Consider the following 19,743-nt stretch of genomic DNA (forward strand, 5'->3'; position numbering starts at 1 on the left):
GCTATTACCAATATATCGGGGTGTACATATACGTATCTATCTATATGTCTGTATATCTCCAACATACTGAGGGAAAGACACAAATTTGCATAGAGATACCCACAGTATAAGCCAATTGCTGTTAAACACACACACACACACACACTCACATACACATACTGATACCATTTTTCTAGGAGTTCAGATTCTCTTCATGAGACTTCCTCCTCTCTTTTAGGTCATTGAGGACACTTTCAAACACCATCTAGCAAGACAGGAAACAGGAATGTGCATCTGTCTGCCTTGGGGTGCTTCTCACCTCCTCATCTCAGAAGCTCTGAGGAGGGTTCACTTTGTCCCTGACTCTATGAGTCAACGGTTGACTCAGACATAACCCCTCCACCAAAACAAAGACATGGATCCAAGAGAAGAAGCCGACAAAATTGAATGAGTGTGAACTCTGCTCTGCTGGGTTCTCACTCTTCTGTTTCCATGTGGAAGCTTCTTGTCAGATAAATCTTAATTTATAGCAAAAGAAAGGAATTGTGCTCTACTGAGCAGAGGATCCGAGAGGCAAATCTGAGTCCCGCTCCATCAGTCTCCCAACTGGGCACAGAGCAGATCCCTTAACCCCCCTGCACCAAAGGCTTTGGACGTAGAGTCTTTCATTATTCTTGCATTGCCTAATGGGGGTCCTTTCTTCACAATCATGCATGTCCTTTACAAATGAAGCTTCCTTTGAAGACAGGCGAGAGATCAGATTAAGCCTTTCAATATATATTACTGCTGTTTCCTCTTGGTTCGCTAAGGACTAATTCTCAGAGGGCTCCCAGATGTGAACTCTGCTCCAACTACTAAATAAGACTGTAGCGAGGGAACTCACACCACAGAACATTCTTCTGTACTTCCAACCGGGGTTTCTCCCAAAGAGATGCCCCTGTACCATCTGCTCCAGCAACATTCAAATCCATTCCATTAATCATGTCAGTCTCGGGGTTTCCTTTTCTAACCCTGAAGAAATCTTAATTATTCTCCTGGCGCAAAGTGTGCCTGAGTGGACCAACTCAAGGCTCTCTTTGTGAAGAAGCATAGCAGATGCTACACTTAACAAACACAGCACCAAGCACAGTTCCTAGAGCAAAGTAAACTCTCGAGAAACATTTGTTTAACACACACTTTTACAAACATGATGTATAGGGATCTCGTTTGTGCATCAAATTAGTATTTTTTCACCAAGCTCTGTACCAGTATGTACACAAGTGCTCGGTTATTTCTTGCTTTTTTTTTTTTTTTAAGGACTACATTAGCCCCAAACCATCTGATATTCCCTCAGCTATCATCTGAATTTTGTGCTCATCCTGAAGCAAGTCTTCATTTTGCCAAAATCTCTGGTGATTTAGTCAGTCTACACATTGGATAAACACAGTTCCATGAATCAGGATCCAATTCTAAGTGCCTGTAACAGGAGTCCAATTTATTTCCAGCAGTTGAATGTAAGTCTTAAAGTACGTTATGCCAAATTAATGCAGTAAAAATTTAGTAGACTCCCAAATTTATTTTGAGGATTGTAACATAAAAGTCAACATAGAAAATAGAAGCTTTTGTATAACTTCAGAAACATTAAAAAAAAATTCAGAAACATTATATCTAAAGGTGGTTTCCAAAGGTCCAATGGAAAGATTTTTTAGGTTCACCCATATAAGAGTATTCATAGTGTCTACTACTTTCTTTGATAACCAATATGCTAAATGACAGATAACAAAATAAGCAAAAGGTGAAGCTAAGTGGTCAAATGGAGCTGCTTTAGAGCAGTTTGAGCCAGCCCCATCCAGAAGGCACAATGAGGGCTCCTGATGAATGACCAACTCACGCTCCCTTGCCTTAATCCACTGCTTTAGCGTTCACTTGACCTTGAAAGACAAGTCAAATATTGGGAATTGTCTGATTCTTTCCAGAGGTGTCAAGACACTTAAAAAACACTCAGTACTTTGAAAACACCACATTCCAACCACGAACTATGCTGCAGTGCCGGCTTCCTCCAAACCCTCCCAGGAGAGGGCCGCTGACGCCCTGTCTTGGGCAGGCTGAGTGAGTTCTGAATGAAAAGGTAGAAGAACAGTCTTCACTCTCAGGACTGATAGTACTTCAGATGAAATTAGATTAAGTGATCAGTTTAGGGGCACCTGGGGGGCTCAGGTCTGCCTTTGGCTCAGGGCGTGATCCTGGGGTCCTAGAATCCATTCCTGCATCAGGCTCCCCACAGGGAGCCTGCTTTTCCCTCTGCCTGTGTCTCTGCCTCTCTCTGTGTGTCTCTCATGAATAAATAAATAAAATCTTTTTTTAAAAAAAAGCGATCAGTTCAGAGTTAGTTTTTGTTCACTCCAGCATGTTTCTAGCTTGGTCCCTATTTTGGATTTCTCAGCATTTCCTCCAAATTGAGTAGGAGCTCTTCTTCTTACACCACATCCACCACCATAACAACCAGGACCTCAGCAACCTAGAGCAGGGCTGGGACCCAACCACAGATCCCAGTCTTTCTTGTGGTTTGATTCATGCCTTTGCCTTGTATTTAGAATCAAGGGTCTTATTCCTTGGCTGGAACATTGGAATTTGCTGGGTAAATTTCTTCAATACCACTCTCTACTCCCTCCTCCATCCATACTCAAGAAAATCAGAGCAGGCTGCCTGTTAAATATTCATGGGGTGGGAAATATGTAATATATATGAGGGGAGGAGAGATAGTAGGTATGTGCATGGTGGTGAGAGAAGCTCAGAAAGGGGAGTTAGGGGAGCAGAAAGAAGAGAAAAGGAAGAAAAAGAAAGCTCTCTAAATCTCTAATAACAGAAAGGCTAGAGAATTCCATTCTGACAAATTGGAAAGATCTTACATGGTTGGATATGACAACAGATATGTGTCTGTGGGTGTGAAAACACAACTATACACATATAGTTGTGTTCCATGATAACATCATCAAAGATAATCTTAGTCAGGTACTTACTCAGTACATCTTATAAATCTTACTCAATATTCAATCTACATTTTAATTAGCAATTAGGCTGCCTGATGATGCTGTTTTGTTTCTTTTCTTCACCAAAATACAATACTGATGTTCTAACAGAACAAGCTTATCCTTTTGATGGTTGTCATTTCTGTTGCTTGCCAAAAGGCAAAAGTTCTGCTGTTTCCTTTGCGAAACCAAAGACTACCACATCATTGTTGTTATGAATTAGTCGAGATTTTTTAAAGTGCCACTCCTTTATAAAGTTCTTCCATGGAGATGTCTTTGAAATGAACAGTAGTCCCACCGATAGAAATTATAGAATAGAGGCAGAGGGGAGAAAGACAAATGGGCCAGTTATCATTATCAGCCATAAGTCACCCAAACTATAACTCTTCTGAGTGAAATAAAGTTGGCAGGAGGGGGGAAAAAAATCTCTGGGACATGCCACAGAATAAGGCACAATCAAGAGCTAGAGCCATCTTTCTCTCTTATTCTAAACATGCCATTCACTGGGCGAGACCAGCTAAATCAATGCTCTGCAAGGTCTGCAACTTTCATGCATTTCTTTAATCATAAAATGATTACATTGAACAACTTGCTGTGAAATCCAGGCAAATATCTGAGCTTAATTAATTCACTTTCTTTTGAGTTTCATGACTAGTGACCAATCTCACCTATTAATCCAACATGACTGTGGTTGTATCAGGCATCTAGGGTATCCATTCAACAAATATTTATTGTGTGCTTATTATGTAAGAAACAGTGCCAGGTAGTGCACTCAATCTCTCTCTCTCTCTCTCTCTCTCTCTCTCTCTCTCACACACACACACACACACACACACACACACACACACACACACAGATAGTTTAAGTCCCCATCACTCTCTTGTAAGAAGTTTATAAACACAATTGTTTATGAGCTTTTCTCAACCTGAGAGAAGGTTATAAACCAATGGGTATGTAAAGAACCAAAACAGATTTAGAAATGAAATTCCATGGAAGCAAAAGATCAAGCACACTATTTTTGGGAAGTGTAAGATATTTAGGGTAGATTGAGTATGACATATGGGGATGGGGGTGTGTGGCCATGGAACAGGTTGTGGTAGGAGATAGAGGTAAAAAGGTAAGGGGCAGAGTGAAGACCCTAATTCTTGCTATGCTCAGAAGTTGCGATCCATTTTATTGGAAATGGAACACCATGTGGGCCTTGAAGGTTGGCGATGGCATAAGATTGTGTTTTAGACAAAAGGACCAGTGGCAGTGAGGGAAGCTGAGGGCAGGGAAGAGATGCTAACCGGAGTCTGGGTTGCTGTGATGGCCCAGCTGTAAAGCATGCTGACCATTTTCAAAACTTTTGCTCTGAGTATCCTAAACAGACTACAGCAAGCTACTCAACAAGACCATCTTCAATCATAACACATAGGAACCAGTTATGATGCAGAATCTCACTGCTCAGAGTATGATCTGTGGATAAAAGCACCAACCTCAACCAGGAACCTGGTTAGAAACACAGAATCTCAGTCCCTATCCCAGAAGTGCTGAATCAGAATCTGAATTTTAACAAGATCCCAGGGAAACTGCACTCACGTTACAGCCAGAGAAATACAGATGTAAAGGAAACACCTCTGGGCTTAGAACGATCCAGGCCCTGGTCCTGTCACTCAGTTACTTCTTGAAATTTCCATTGTTTTCTCCATGATATGAGGAAACTTAGACTGATGGCTGTAAGTTAGATGCGATAACCAGTGTAAAAATGCTTCATGACCTCTGAAGTAAGATACTCGATAGATGTAACCTCATTTTATCATTGTGATCATTTTGTTGCAAAACAAAATCTTATGTTTTATTTATTTGTAATAAGAATCCTTTGAAGCCTAAATATAAAAATGGTAAAAGGGACACATTTGCAGGGAAAACGTCAGAACATTCATCCCCAGAGGTGTCCAGTCTGGCTTATTTATTTATTTATTTATTTATTTATTTATTTATTTATTTTGCATATTATTTCCCTTGAACTATATGCTATACCTCCAAGCCTCCCATTCATTCACAAAACCTATATCTTCCTCTTTACTGAAACAAATGAGAGGAGAAAGAATGGCTGCATTACGCACTGCTCATTCAACAGGCCCAAGGAGCTCATCTTTACAATATTTTTTTTCCTGGTGAAATAACCATTATATCTCTTTTTCTTTTTAAGGGATTTTATTTATTTATCCATGAGGGACACAGCGAGAGGGGCAGAGACACAGGCAGAGGGAGAAGCAGGCTCCCTGTGGGAAGCCTGATGCGGGACTCGATCCCAGGACCCCAGGAACATGCCCTGAGTCAAAGGCAGATGCTCAACCACTGAGCCACCCAGGCATCCCGATAACCATTATCTTCACCCAAATTCCAGCACTTAACTAGGTTTCTGGGGAAACACGTGGAGATCGTCTAATGTAGAGTAAAAACTCATCTGTCTCTATCATCCAGCCTAGAAAGGAAGTGATGACCGACCAGACCAGATGATCTTCGGATTCCTTCAAGTGCTGGCTGCACAGCTCACTGTTTCTAAGACCAAGAATACGCGGCCTACACAGTTGCCCATAGGTGTGTTAGCAGGATCACAAGTTTCTATTTCTCCCTCAAGGTTTCCCCTCTAAGTATGGTGCTGCATTGAGCCACAATTAGACTCAAGTCTAGGGAAAAAATAATATTTCTATATAAGAGTCTTTTTAAAAACATATGCTATGTAGCACATTGCTACATGTTACTGAGTTTGTTAGAGCCAGCAGGTTTTAATTCAGCAGCTCTGAAGACAGGAGACAGAAACCATTTGGGGTTTACTTATTCATTCTTCTGCTATTAAGTGCCCAAACAGGCCAGACGCTGAACCTTTCACAGTGAAAGGCCAGACAAGATGGAGAGGCTCTCTGCTTTCATGGAGAATGTAATCTGGAACAGTGGCCTTCAGATGTTTTTATCACAAACCCTGTCAAAAACACTGTTGGGACTCCTGGGTGGCACAGTCAGTTAAGCATCAGACTCTTGATTTCGGCTCAGGTCACGATCTCAGGGTCTTGAGATCAAGCTCTGTGTTGGACTCTGTGCTGGGTGTGGAGCCTGCTTGGGATCCTCTCTCTCCCTCTTCCTCTGCCTCTCCCCTCCCCCCCCCTCTTAAAAAAATTACAAAATATGACAGTAAAAAGTAGTAGAAACAAACCTGAATATTTTTCAGCACCCCAATAGATCATCTTCTACAGCCCCTGGCATATGGGCATCCACTTGAGAGACCCCTCTTTTAGAGTAATTCTGGGAGGATGTTTTTCCCCCATAGGAACAATGTTATCTACAGTATATGATTGCTTCGATCACCTCCAGAATCTGAACAAAAGAAATTATATGATTATAGGAGAATCAGACTCCACCTACTTTCTCTTTGTAACTCTTGTCATTTAAATTGTACCTAGAACATAGCAGACATTTAGTACATGATCAAAGAATTGAGAAGAAAGGCGAAGAATCAAGAAATGAAGGGAGAGATTTTGTATTATAAAAAAATGATGATTTTTACAATAAGAGGAAAAAATAGCTTGTTTGCCGGGGGGGGGGGGAGGGAAATGAATTATCTTGATTATTAAAGTAATCTCTAGCTCACTTCCATTTGGCTGTCTGAAATACCTAACCAATACTCTCATCTCCAGAATCTCTGGGTACAGTTTCACTGGGCACACTCTTTTGTTAATGGGCGATGAATCAATTTTACTCGAAGTGATCACATTGCTTTTAAAATGCACTTACATGCAGGTTCCTGAAAATTATCTACCTGCCTCACCATTCACTGAAAAAGGAAATGGTGATAGACTACACAGTCGCACGGCCTCAACAGCTGACACCTACAACCACTTCCTTTGTTCAAAATCAACTACATTTTCTTTGTGGCAAATGACTCCTACTGATAGTTGGTAATACTAATATTTGTGTCATGTTATCAAAAACATTTCCTAAGAGTCACGGTTGCAGTGTTATCAATAATATATTTATCTGTTACATCAAAGTTTTGGTGTAATAAACTTATCACCATTTCCACTAGCTTCCCCCATGCTCACTGTTGACTTGGACAAAAGGTGCTTTGTAAAGTGTGTCCCCATTAGAAACAGTTCCTTCAGGTGCATACACCAGTGCCAGGTTCTGTGACGAGATTCCTCTGTTGAATTCAGAGCTCCCCCACCAAGTCTATGCCAGGCGACGCAATAAAGGAAGGTGAATGCTCGCTCGCACATAAGAGGCTGCACTCTGATGCCCTAATGCTCACAGATATTACAATCTGGTATGTGACAGGCTTTCAGGAATCCCTGGGTCACGTTCTGGAAGCCTCCTCCGAGGGCTTGAGAATCCTGAGTGTTTAGATTAGGATCACTGCTCACTCTGGGCGGGAATATGCTCTCGCCGAAAAAAGTCTATTTTTGCCTCAGCTTAACCCTGGTGGTCTCCAAAGTTCCACATGTGCAGAGGAGAGGGATTTTCTCAGGAGCCCTTCTCCCCATCAACAAACAATGAGGCTTCTCTCACGGCCTGCAATCTCCAATGGTTCCTAAGTCCGTAAGGATGGATGGATCGATCAATGGATCGATCTGTCTACCCACCTAGTATGTGCGGCCTACAGAAAAACTACAAAAACTTGGGTAGTAGGTCCTATTATAAAAACAAGGTTATTATTTCAATCTTCTTATAAAAATAAGTCCCCTAAAAAGTAGCTCCTTTGAAAACTAAGGACATGGGGGGGGGGCCCACAGAGTTTATGGGACTTATCAAAAGCCCCACTGCTAGGACTGGAATTTGCCTCCCACGAGTGAAATACCGATAACAAAATTCCCATCGTATAATCATATCCTTTTGACGTGAGCATCACTGTCATTTTTGCTGAGTGTGTGGACAGGACTTCCCTACTTCCACAGGCACCGGGCACTTCCCACCATCCCCAGCAGTGGCTATCGCTTTCAGGCGGTGGGAGAGGAGGGGCTGCCCTTCCTGACATGACCCACAGTGTAAAAGGAGGTGAGTCCCCAGCAGTGACTCTTTCATCACGAGGAGAAATCTGACCCTTCTTTCAGATGTGCAGAAAGGGTGAAAAAGGCCCCCCCCCTTTTTTTTCTTACCACATATTGGACTTAAATTCCTTCCCAACTAACCCCCCACCCCAAGGGCCCTTGGGAGGCTTCTGGGCCATTATGAAAAGTGTCTGTGCAGCCCCTTCCGTGCCTCAGTGGACAGACAGTGCAGACACAGGCGAACAATAACAGGCGAGCTGCAGACATGCGGCAGGCCCTGCTTACGGGGCATTTTGACAGCGCCTTTTCAACACACCAACATTATTTCTCGGTGCACAAGTCCCATGGTCCCTATTAAATTTTCCATAGCCCCCAAACCCCACCACAGCCTTCTGCCCCACCCTGAAGAGCACTCACTCTCTGCTCTGAGGGGCAAACATGTTCTAGAAGGAGCTGACCTCGGGCCGCAGCATGTTTCACACTCAACAAACTGCACGGCTGGATGTGCAAGGCATCACAAACCGAACCCCAGCTCGCTTCGAATCTTCTTCTGCACAACCTCCACACAGTGGGGGACTGGAGGAGACAGAGCAGGTTTGGGGGTGGTGGGGGAGTGGGGCGGAAGGTGAAAGACGCTAAGGAAACCTCCACTCAGACAATCCTGTGAACAATCTTCTGATGGGTTAAGATAAGATGTGCTCGCATTTTCCCGAGGGTCTTATCTTCAGAGCTGGGCCGCACAATCTATGGGAAAGTCTTAGCAGTGTGTTCTGGGGTTGGTGGTTACTCTCAAATAGCATGTGCTGTGGTGTTTCCTTGGGGGGAACACATTCCAATTTCTTAATGGGGTGTAATCGGTAACACGTTTGCTTCAGGCCTTATAATGATGATGCCGTTAACTGCGTCCACCAAAAATCCTTTAAAACAGCTGTTTTCAACCAACTTTCGCTGCGAACGTACTTTTTGTGTGTTTAATGTACTTGGCAAGGCTTTTGAGAAAGCCCTTGCCTACTGTTTTATTTGTTTCCATTTATGAAAACATGCGTTACTGGGAAAATCAGATGCATTTGTAAAGTGATCGAGGAACTCTCCTTGTCATCATCAGCAGTTGGTGAATCACCTCCAGGGAAATCTGCTTTACAGAAACCCCCATGCATGTGTTTCACCAATAGCATGATTAGCGGCTCTTCTTTAGGCAAAAAATGTGGAATGAGCAGATTTCTTGAATTATGTGTGCCAAAGCTGAGAGAGAGAGAGAGAGAGAGAGAGAGAGAGAGAGAGAGAGAGAGAGACGAGTAGGGCCAGCTGGATTGACAACATTCAGAAGCAAAAGTTTTCCACTAGGGCAGCTCACCCCTGCCACCTGGGAGACTCACACCTAAAGTTGTAGACCAAGCCCCATTGTCTCTATCATGTATCAGGCCACTGCTCTGAAATGCAAGAGTGATCCCCGATTCAGAGCCTTAGTGAGAACCCCTTTCTTGCTTGTAACATTACCCAGCCAGGAAACAGGCAACATGCACAAATGGAACTTGAAGTCTGGTCTTTGTTTTCTGTCCTCCATCAGTCGACAACCCTTGCTGCCAGGGAGCAGACCGAAAGAAAACGGCCAACCATCATGTGGCGTAAAAGCGGGAGAAGTTTCCTTGCTACTCTATGCCCACTACACCCCCAAAGTAGACAGGGTGGTGGCTCTCTCGTCAATGTATTAGCTCATGTTGTTACAGGTATTCGTGGCCATCAGGGCATGCAATTAAAAAGCAAGCCAGCAAACGACAAACAGGCTTGTATCACAGACATCTGTCCGCTAACCTGGTGAGTGCTGCGGCTGGGGGAGTGGGGTCCCCCAAATCCCAGTGCCCTCAGGAGGCCCGTAAGCTGCTTTTCCCCCACTTGGCCTTCCTTATTCTAATCTCTTCATTCGCAGTTATTCCTTGATCCGTAATCCCCGGGAAGGCAGATGCCCCAGCAAGCAGAGAAAGCCAGTGCCTTCTATTCCTTCGCCCCTTCCCTGAGTCCTAAACAGGGAAATCTCACAACTTTTCTTGCACTCTGCGTGATGAGTGAATGCCAGCCCCAGTTGGGCAGCAGGAATCCTATTTCCTGGGCCCTCAGAAGACAGAAAATATCACATTTCTATTTCATTCGACCCTTTCACTCTCTCTGCCACGCCTCGCTGCCTTTACAAGTCACCATTTCACTGTGGCAACAAAGCTTACAGGGACTCTAACAGGTGAGGCCTCAAGCAAACCCGGAACAGAGCGGGTCTGGAAAGCAGGCAGAGGACTGCCTGGCTTATCTGCTCCCTATCTCGCCATTTCTTACCACAAGGCCTGCGTGATGACAGCCAAGTTGTCCCGAGGCAATGGCTCAGTAATAAGATACACAACAAATAATGGGTTTTTTTTGCTGGAAAAATATATACTCAGGTAATTAAATTGTTAACATGATGGATGGCCTTATTTTATATTTGAATTCAAAGTGACTTTCTGTATCATTCAACTAAAATGGCTTGATGTTACAAAAAAGAACAACAACAACAACAACAACAATAAAAAAAACTCACCCAAAACATAACTCCAGAGAAATGGGAATATAGATTTTTGTTCATTTATTTTAAAAACAAGCCTGGGTAGTTTTCGCTGTGCTGGGTTGTAATGTTTACCTAAAAGGCACGAAGCTGGTGTTCCAATTGCATATTCATTATTTTCCATTCCTCATTTCTATGTGCCATATCCTAAAAGGTGAGGCTATGGAAAATTTGCCAATGGCTATGCTTTATTTTATTCAGGAAGAGTAAGAACATATTAGAGAGACCTATTGTTCAGAAGGTTCCAGAAGCAAAACCCTAGTGTCTGAGTTTAAAATGTTAATGGACATCCATTTTGCCCACGTTGAATCCCAAATGACAATATGTTTTGTGCCCAAGGCATGATTCTGACTAAATCAATAAACCACCCTAAGTTTGATAAAAGTTTTACAAAATATCCAGGACATTTAGAGTAATTGTTAACATCTGCTCATTATTCACAGTGTATGCAGGTTTAGACGCCAGATAAATATATTTATTCATCAGCAGCCAGCATGTCACTGCTACCTCAGTGGTGACATAAAACAGTAAGACATCAGAACCTGCCTTAGTCTTGGGTTCAGAGAATACAAATGAACCATTGTGAAGAAAACAGAAAGTTCTGCTTTCTTCATGTTTTAGGCGGAGAGAGAGAGAGACAGGAAAAGGGAAAGAGAGAGGGGGGAAGGAGAGAAAAAGAGGAAGGGGCAAGTTTGGGTCAAAAAAAAAAAATCCTGGCAATTTATCTGAACTGAAAACCTGGGGAACATGCAGAACAAATAAGTAAATAAATCTACAAAAGTTTACATCTTAGGGAAGTCATCTGAAGGCATCGATCCCTGCTGCAACACGAAGAGCATTCCTCTTGTTTATTCTCCAAAACACAATTCAGTTTTGATTTCTTCTCTCATTTCACGATGTAGGAAAGTTACGTCTACACCAGAAGGGTAAAATAGGGCCTCTGAAAATAATACTGGAAAGATTCTCTCTACCACAGTGGAGTTAGTTCTTTGAGAACATTCACCGACTTAGAGCTGGCTTGTCCTCAGCCCAAACCAGCCTCTGATTCGTCGTTTAACAGTGCCAAGAAAATATGAACCCAATCACATTTACACTTATTGGTATACTATGAGGGTGACGGGGATTCTCAAGTGGTTTTATGTGGGGTTTTATTGTTGTTTCCTATAACCTGATGTGGTGTGTGTGTGTGTGTGTGTGTGTGTGTGTGCTTGTGTTTTCCAAATGCCCTTCCAGTAGCCTCAATGACTTCTAGAGATGCTAATAGATCTCAAGTTATGTGTTCCTTCAGTGTTTGAAGCTGAGTTGATGATTAACTTTCAACTACCTTGCATTATCCTCAATCACGACTGTGTAAAATAGACCGAATAAAATTGCCTCAAGGTTTACCCCTTTGGTGAGGGAATAAACCTGACACTATGCCATCAACTTTAACACAATCCACTAACCTCAGACCCTAGAAAATGTGAACTTTGCCCACGAAAGGTGCAAAGATTTCCACAGAAAAGGATTACAGTAGAAGAAATTCACTGGCAAACACCGTGGTTGTATTTTTCTGGAATATAGGTCTGTAAACGTAGTAGCGTGGTTGCATACGGTCAATGTCACATGGAGAGCGTTGAATGGAAGTTGGTTGAATTGAATATGTAGAACAATACGATGTATTTTATATGTAGTTTCCAGTACAGTCTAAGAGATTAGACGAAAACACTAGATTTCTCTACAGGAACCAGAAGATCAGCAAGTAGAGATGAGAAAATTCACAGAGATGCTATCTAGTTAATTAAAGCTGTAAAAGAAGCAAGAGCCTCTTCATGGATTGTTCTGTTAACTAACCTGTAATTATACTGTCAATTGCATTAACTTCATTGCCCACTAATAGAGTGAGTTTCAAGGGAGGCAGCCAATGTTGAGATGGTTATTTATTTTTATGTCCTAATTAATCAGTACTGACACCAAACCACATCCTTCCTCCTTGCTCATTATTTAAATGACCCATTTATATGGATGAACCTCTTTGCTTTGTGCATTTCATTATCACATTAACATGCTTTCAAAACAAAAAGGGTTGTTTCTGCTTCAGCAAGTTCTTTGAACAAACAGCTACTTGAGCTACTCCTGACAGGCTCGGCAACCCTCCTCTCTCTCTAGGCATTTATATTGGCCAGTTGGGAGTTCGACTAAAATCAAATGATCACCAGTTGGAGGGGAAAAAAAAGAAGAAAAAAACCATGCTGAGTTTTGTAGTGCTAGGATAGGAGTTATGGGGCGGGGGGGGGGGGGGCGGTAGATAGCTTAGGAAATGGAAGCAAGAATTCTAACTTTTCATTCAAGGTTGGGAAGCTTTATCTAGCTAGTTGCATCTTTGTGCCTCATATGTGGAAACCTAAAAACAAACCCTACCACTGAGTGAGGTTAAAACCTGTTGGCGTCATCGGATCAAAATATACTTTAAAAGTAACTTCGTGAGTCAGCCTCCAGGACATACTTCCCTTTTAGTGAAAGCTCCCGAAGCCGTGTTAACTATTTTGAATTGCTGTGGCCTTGCCCTTTAATGGAAGTTTCTTTGCTTAGACTACACCTTAGAAGCCAACATCACTAGTCTTAAGCATGTGGACCCTGTTACCACCTACAAAACAGTTTTGGGGCTAGCACAGGTGCCCTTCTATGGCAGAATAGAAGACTCGTCTTTTCCCCCTGAAAATTTCTCGTCGAAAAGAGGAGCCATGCTATACTCAAACGTTAACAAAATTTCTTTATAAGCTGGGGGGAAAGCTCAAGGTATTTTTGGAAAAACACATTAGCTAGGAAGAAAAACTGAAATCAAAAGTTGATTTGGATGTTTAAAGATGTCACATAATAGAGTCATTTTTTAAGAAGAGTTAATATTTAACCTGGATTTATTAGCTATCCCTTTGGATATGATCTCACAATTGCAATTGCCCCATAATGAATTGCCCCATAATTTAAAAACAACTCTTAAAAGTTGGGGGACTCAACAAACAAACTGTAGGATTGTTGACATTTTCTTTTTTATACGAGATCATACCATGAAAGTGGAATAAAGCCATATCTCTAGATTCATAAATACCGTAAGCATCCTTTGAGAATGGCCAAAAATCATTTTTTGGGTTTCTGGCTGTATGATGTCAGTTATCCCTCTATATTTGGGGTCCCCTGCAAAGGAGCACACACTGTGCTTGGATACGGTGGTGGTTTTCATATTTCATCCTGTGGAAAACTGTTCAGTTTGGAGAATGTACCAGAACAAACAAAACCATAACTTATGCTCCCTGCTTTCATTTACCTTTGGGGCTTTTCTCACGTTTTCAACAGTTATCAGCCACCTTCCTACGACCGCACCCCCTCTGTGGCCTAGAAATCCGTCTATGCTGAATTCCACTTATGACGAGGAAATCCTTCTGTGTACTTTACCTAAATCCTGCATCCTTCGGTTGAAGCTCATTGCATATTACTCAAACTTCTGTGAACGGGAGTCCAACGTCATTCTCTTTATGAGAAAAGCCCATTATTTAAAAATAGTCAATAAATCACTCTTTATCCTTCATTTCCCCCACTTGAATAAGCCTTGCTCCCCAGGGTTTTCTCCATAATACTCAACCTCCAACTCACTATCAAGACATTACTGAGGTCCTGGGAGAATTAGACATATATAATGACTAATTAGAACATTACATATAAGACTATAATAATTATTAATTTAAATAGTAAATACCATTACCCTAAAACTTGGCTCATACCTTCCTCTGAGCTCCTCAGGAAATTCTCAGATTTCTCCTCGACTACCTCAGCCTGCTTCAGAAATGCTCAATCCTCTGTGCCAGTGACAGGGAGATCAGTTTATATTTAGAAGTAGGCAAATGTCTGGTATGGAACACATTAAATCCAGGGAAATCTGTTCCCTCGTAACCTAAGCTAAGATTTCGAAAACTAAAAGGCAGGTTAATTAACCCATTTGATCATCCTCGGAGCATGGACAGCAGAAGTGGGCTGTATTTGACCCAAAAAGAGTTTGCTTTATTTGTTTTGGGAGGAGATGGCTACTCTGTGTATTTCGTGTCAGGCATTAGATTCTGGATTCAAATTAGTGTCACTCTGAATCCCAGGTATCCAATATGCAGATTTTGAACATGTGACTATTGCCAGAAGGAGCCACATGCTTCAGGCAAAAACTCAAGAGCTGATATTTATTTCAATAGATTTGTATCTTTAAATTTATTGCCTAAGTTTTGGGTATGGGGCTGAAACGTGACCCTTACACTGGACCACAAATGCTTAACCAACCAATCTGGTTTCTTGCATTTTAAGGGGACTGAGCTGATGGAAGACGGTGGAAGGATGAAATGCTGCTTTAGTTTCCCTTCTTGAAACTCATAGTTAGAGTTTGTTGATATCTCCTTATTTTTTGTTTTCTAAAGAAAATGCCAAAATCCTACTGTGAGGTCTGCGCTAATCCTAGAAGATGCAGGCAAATCCCAGAGTAACTCCCCCCTAAGGTCAGATTCAAGCAAACATTAAGAGGGCCCTAAGGAAGCTCATAAGAGCCACAAGCTACACGAGTTGGGGTACAGAGAACAGAGGGGATTTCGGGTGGGGCCTTCTCTACCCAGTGACCGTTCTTGTCATCAGAGTTCCCCACATGAGTCTGCCCGAAGATTGAAGATCTGAATCTGGGTATTGCAGAATGTTTGCAGGCTCCCAGGGAGTGGAAAAAAAGATCTGGATCAAATTATATTCAATTCAGAGGCATGTGGGGCATTCTAATGATTTCCATTACTCCTGTGGTCACCTTGGGTGGTGGAGCTCATTAAGGTTCAATCACAAAAATTAGGACTCAGAGGATGTCAGACCTGAGAAAGGCTAAACATGGACCACCTAAGCTCAGCAAGGTGAAGTGACTTGGACAAGACCTCAGTACCAGGCCGTCTTATGACCTACAACAGATATGACCAGTAAACAGGTGGCTAATGTTTGTCCTGTAAATATCTATCCTGGGAGGAGTTAGCTGGAATGAATCCACGGGGTGTTCAAAGAATCCCAGAGAAGAGTTGCCTGGCATGAGTAGTGTATGCTAGTGGAAGCCACCATCAACTTTGCCCTGGGCTCCCAGAGTAGGCTCCCACCTCATTGCCATGTTTCCAATGCTTGCCCTGCAGCCCATGCTCCCTCCACACAGCGGCTGCCTCTTCCCCTGGACTTGCTTCTCATTCAATCCAAACTCTTCACCATGGTCTTCAAGGACCCACCTCTCTGAGCTCACCACCACTCTTCCCTCCTTCATTCACTCCAGTCTGGAGATGCTGGTCACTGGTTCTTTGAATTAGAAGCTGTTCCTTCTTTGGGATCTGTGCCCTTCCTCGGGTTCTGTGCCCTTCCTTATTTTCCCTTTACCTGGAAGTCTTTTCCGGCTTCTATCCCACCGTTCACTCTGTCATTGCCTCCAGGTCTCTGCTCAAATGTCTGCTCTGAGAGAGGCGATACCTGTCCCCTGTCTTGAATATCAACCCTCTGCGTGATACCCTCCCCACTTTACTCTCCATTGTCATTTCTCTTTGTAGCAGTTATCCTCACCAGGCATTTTATGTTGACTCACTTTTGTGTTCATTGTCTTCTCTCCCACTAAAAAACTCCAGGAGGACATGAGGTTTATATAAAATCCAGAACGCAGCATGGAACAGATGAGGTGCTCAGTTTATACTTGTCAGATCAATGAATCGACCCTCTAACAGGTGAGAGTCACTGAAGTAACCCTACGGCAGTCCTCAGGTGGGGACCTCAGCCGGAGGAGCTAAGGACCTCTTGCCATTACCTGCCATTTCTTAGTTACAGAATCTTCCTTCTTCCCAACCACGGACAATTATGTCTCCTGGAAACACATCACTGAATCTGGGCACATACGCAGACGGTCCTTGACTTACAATGGTTCAACTTACAATTTTTACACTTTATGACAGTGCAAAAGCAATACACATCCAGTAGAAACCACACTTCTGGTTTTGAATTTTGATCTTTTCCCGAGCTAGCAATATGTGGTACGATGCTCTCTTGCGATTCTGGGTGGTGGCAGCAAGTCAACCACCCAGTCAACCCCCTGAGCACGAGGATAAATAACCAACACACTTACAACCATCCTGTTTTTCACTTTCAGGACAGTATTCAATGAATCACATGAGATATGCAACACTTTATCACAAAAGAGACTTTGCGTTAGATGACTATGCCCAACCGTGGGCTGATATAAGTGTCCTGAGCACACTTAAGGTAAGCTAGGCTAGGCCGGGAGGTTCAGTAGGTTAGTGTACGCATTTTCAGCTTACAATATATTCATCTGCTGATGGTTCATCAGGACATAACTTGTAAGTCAAGTCATAAGTCTGCATGTATATATATGTATATATATATATTTTATTACTTTTACCATTTATTACTATTACTACTAAATAATATTACTATTATTACTTTTACCATTTATTACTATTTTACCATTTATTACTTATTACCTTTATTTTTACCTTTTATTACTTTACCATTAACTGTTTCTTGGGGTTTTGTTTGTTCGGTTAGTGACTTTTTTTCCCCCTTTTAACCCTCTACAGTCTTGGTTTCCTGCATTGTTGGATAGTTATATTACTATGTTTACCTTATCTACTTCTCTATTCAAAGGATATGCTAAGTTCTGTATTTAAAGATATTTTGAGAGAAAAGAATGCTTTTAGACCAACAGCTTCCAGGAGAGTTTGCAATTTCTACAGAGAGGTGTTTCCTGGGTAAAGATAGCCAAAGACAGGAAGAACTTTCTTGTGACTAAGGTACGGATCACGTGGCAGGGATTTGTTGTGAGGTCACTGACAAAGCAAAAACGTAGGTCAAGACGTGGCCTGCGAGGGGCAGTAGCAGTAGGCTTGGGGAGACTGAGGGCATGGAGTGGGTAAGCAGGTATATAGGTATGTAGTTTGTGCTGTAAGCTGTCTTCTCTATACTCACCTGGGACAGAAGGCACTAGAAAAACAGAAAGAAGACAAGCCAGAGCTTGATAGTCCGGGGCACCGGCTACAACTGGACAGTGAAGAATCTCACAATCTGAAGTTTAGTCAATCATTGACTAGCAAGAGAATCACATCCTTTTGCCCTACTCCTTCCAGAATGTCCTATATGTTCTAACTTTGGTCAAATAGAGCTCGAGCTGTTTGGACAGGGCTCCCAACAGTCTGGGCTTGTATTTCTCCTCATGCCCATTCCTTTTCCTACCACAATACCAGGTTGGAACCTGATTGACAAACATCCACCCGGCTCCGAAAAGTGCTTTCCCAGTTTCTCCTTCCTGCTCTAGAAGATGATTATTTTAATAGCTTATTTTTTTTATTTAAAAAAATGCTACATATCTCAATCCTAGATAAGATGTGCATATTATCATTGAGATTGGTAGTTTTCAAATCGTGTTCCTGTGGTTCCTCAAAGACCCTCACAGAAAAGATAGGCACAGACATTTGATCTCAAGATTCCTATCTCATTTTCACCATAGTAATTTAGCAGACTTTTATCTATTTTACATAATGGGCTTCTGAGTAAGCAATCATTTAAAGAAATAGTTTTACTATTTTTATCTAAAAGGGTTAAAAAAAACTTTTAAAGTACAATCACACATGACTCAGAAGATTTGCCACCACCTGGTGGCAGCATACCCAAATTTCAAATACCTACATTTTTAACAGAAGAATTACATTGAGTCTGCTATCCTAAAATTATAAAGAGGTATCAGAAATAACTCAGAAGATTAAATGTAATTATTTAAGAAATGCATTGAAAAGTATACTGTCACTTTCGAAATGCCATGTGATAATGTTTGAAAGTTAAAGTTCCATAAAATAAATACTTTGTTGTATGGATCTCCTACAACTTACAGAAAATATTTTTATCTGTAGAATCTTAAAACCAACATTGCAGTAAAGCAAAAGTAGACTAGCAGGATTCTGTTTTACTGTTTGAACATCAGTGTTATTCATTTTCAAATACATAGGGAAAATTTTATTTCTTCTTCTTAGAGTCACTATGAATACTCAGTTCCTGGATAAATTTTACCTAAGACATTCCGGGTGCTGCTCTCCCTCTCCACCAAAACAAAACAAAGCAAAAAAGTAAAAACACCTTTCGCAAACCTTTATAAATGACTGCACAAAGAGAATAGAAAACAAGTACTACTCCAACCACAAGCACAGTCGTGGAGGGGTGGAGGAAGAAAGAGATTTTTTTTTCCTTTCCAGGCCTCTCAGCTCTCACATAACAGTAATATATTGGTTTTATCCACCCTAAGCACGCTAACCTTACTCTGGCCTGATTCGACAATACTCCCTGCTCAGGGAAAATGCCCTTAGCACCCAGGAATAGGTTCCAGTAAGTGAAGCACCTGGAGAGTGAAAGGAAAATGAAACCCAAGCCGTGTCACTCTCAGTTGCTTCTCTGTCCAGACCCGCATCACCACCACCCCCGCAGCGGAATGTGTCCCCCCTGACCCTCTTCTCGAGTGAGAAGACTTGAATTCATGGTCCCCTTGCACCTATCTTAGGTTAAGTTGGCAGACAGGACTGCCTGGGGGGGCGGGGGGGGGGGCTTGTAACACTCCTAGATCAGTGGAGAACAGAGTGACTGGGAGTGGGAGTGGCAGTGAGCATGCCAAAGAGTATTTTTGGTAGCAGGCTGAAGGACACAGAAGGCATGTTTACTTGTCCTGCTCCCTCAGCAGCTGCAGGACACTTGTTCCTTAAGAGGCCACAGTTACTGCATATCAGGCGTGGATTTGCCAGCAAGGTTGCATCCCTGCAGGTTCTCTGCAGACCATCAGTGGGCACAGGACGTTCTGAGTAAACAACAGTTCACCAAATTGGCAGAGTTTGCCCTTGAAACCCATGCCTGGTTCCCTTAAAATGCCTTCTAGCATTGTTTACCAGCTTTTCCCAGAGTCAACCTCAAGGAGCAACAGATGACTCGATCCATTAATGAAATAAGAGGCATGTGAGAGTGAGGAAGGGCAGCCAACAAGAATCGACTCAACACTTTTGAAACTTAAGGGTGTCTTCCTGACATGAGCACGAGAACTGACCTGTGCCACTCCTCGTATTTACCG

General features: G+C 42.3%; 1 protein-coding gene across 6 annotated transcripts in view; it reads right to left on the bottom strand.

Moving 5' to 3' along the window:
• Positions 1–19,743, bottom strand: part of MECOM (MDS1 and EVI1 complex locus) — a 553,342-nt gene that overhangs the window by 184,813 nt on the left and 348,786 nt on the right. The window lies entirely within an intron of this gene.

The sequence above is a fragment of the Nyctereutes procyonoides genome, unplaced genomic scaffold (genome assembly GCF_905146905.1).
Source record: "Nyctereutes procyonoides isolate TBG_1078 unplaced genomic scaffold, NYPRO_anot_genome, whole genome shotgun sequence".
Taxonomy (NCBI): domain Eukaryota; kingdom Metazoa; phylum Chordata; class Mammalia; order Carnivora; family Canidae; genus Nyctereutes; species Nyctereutes procyonoides.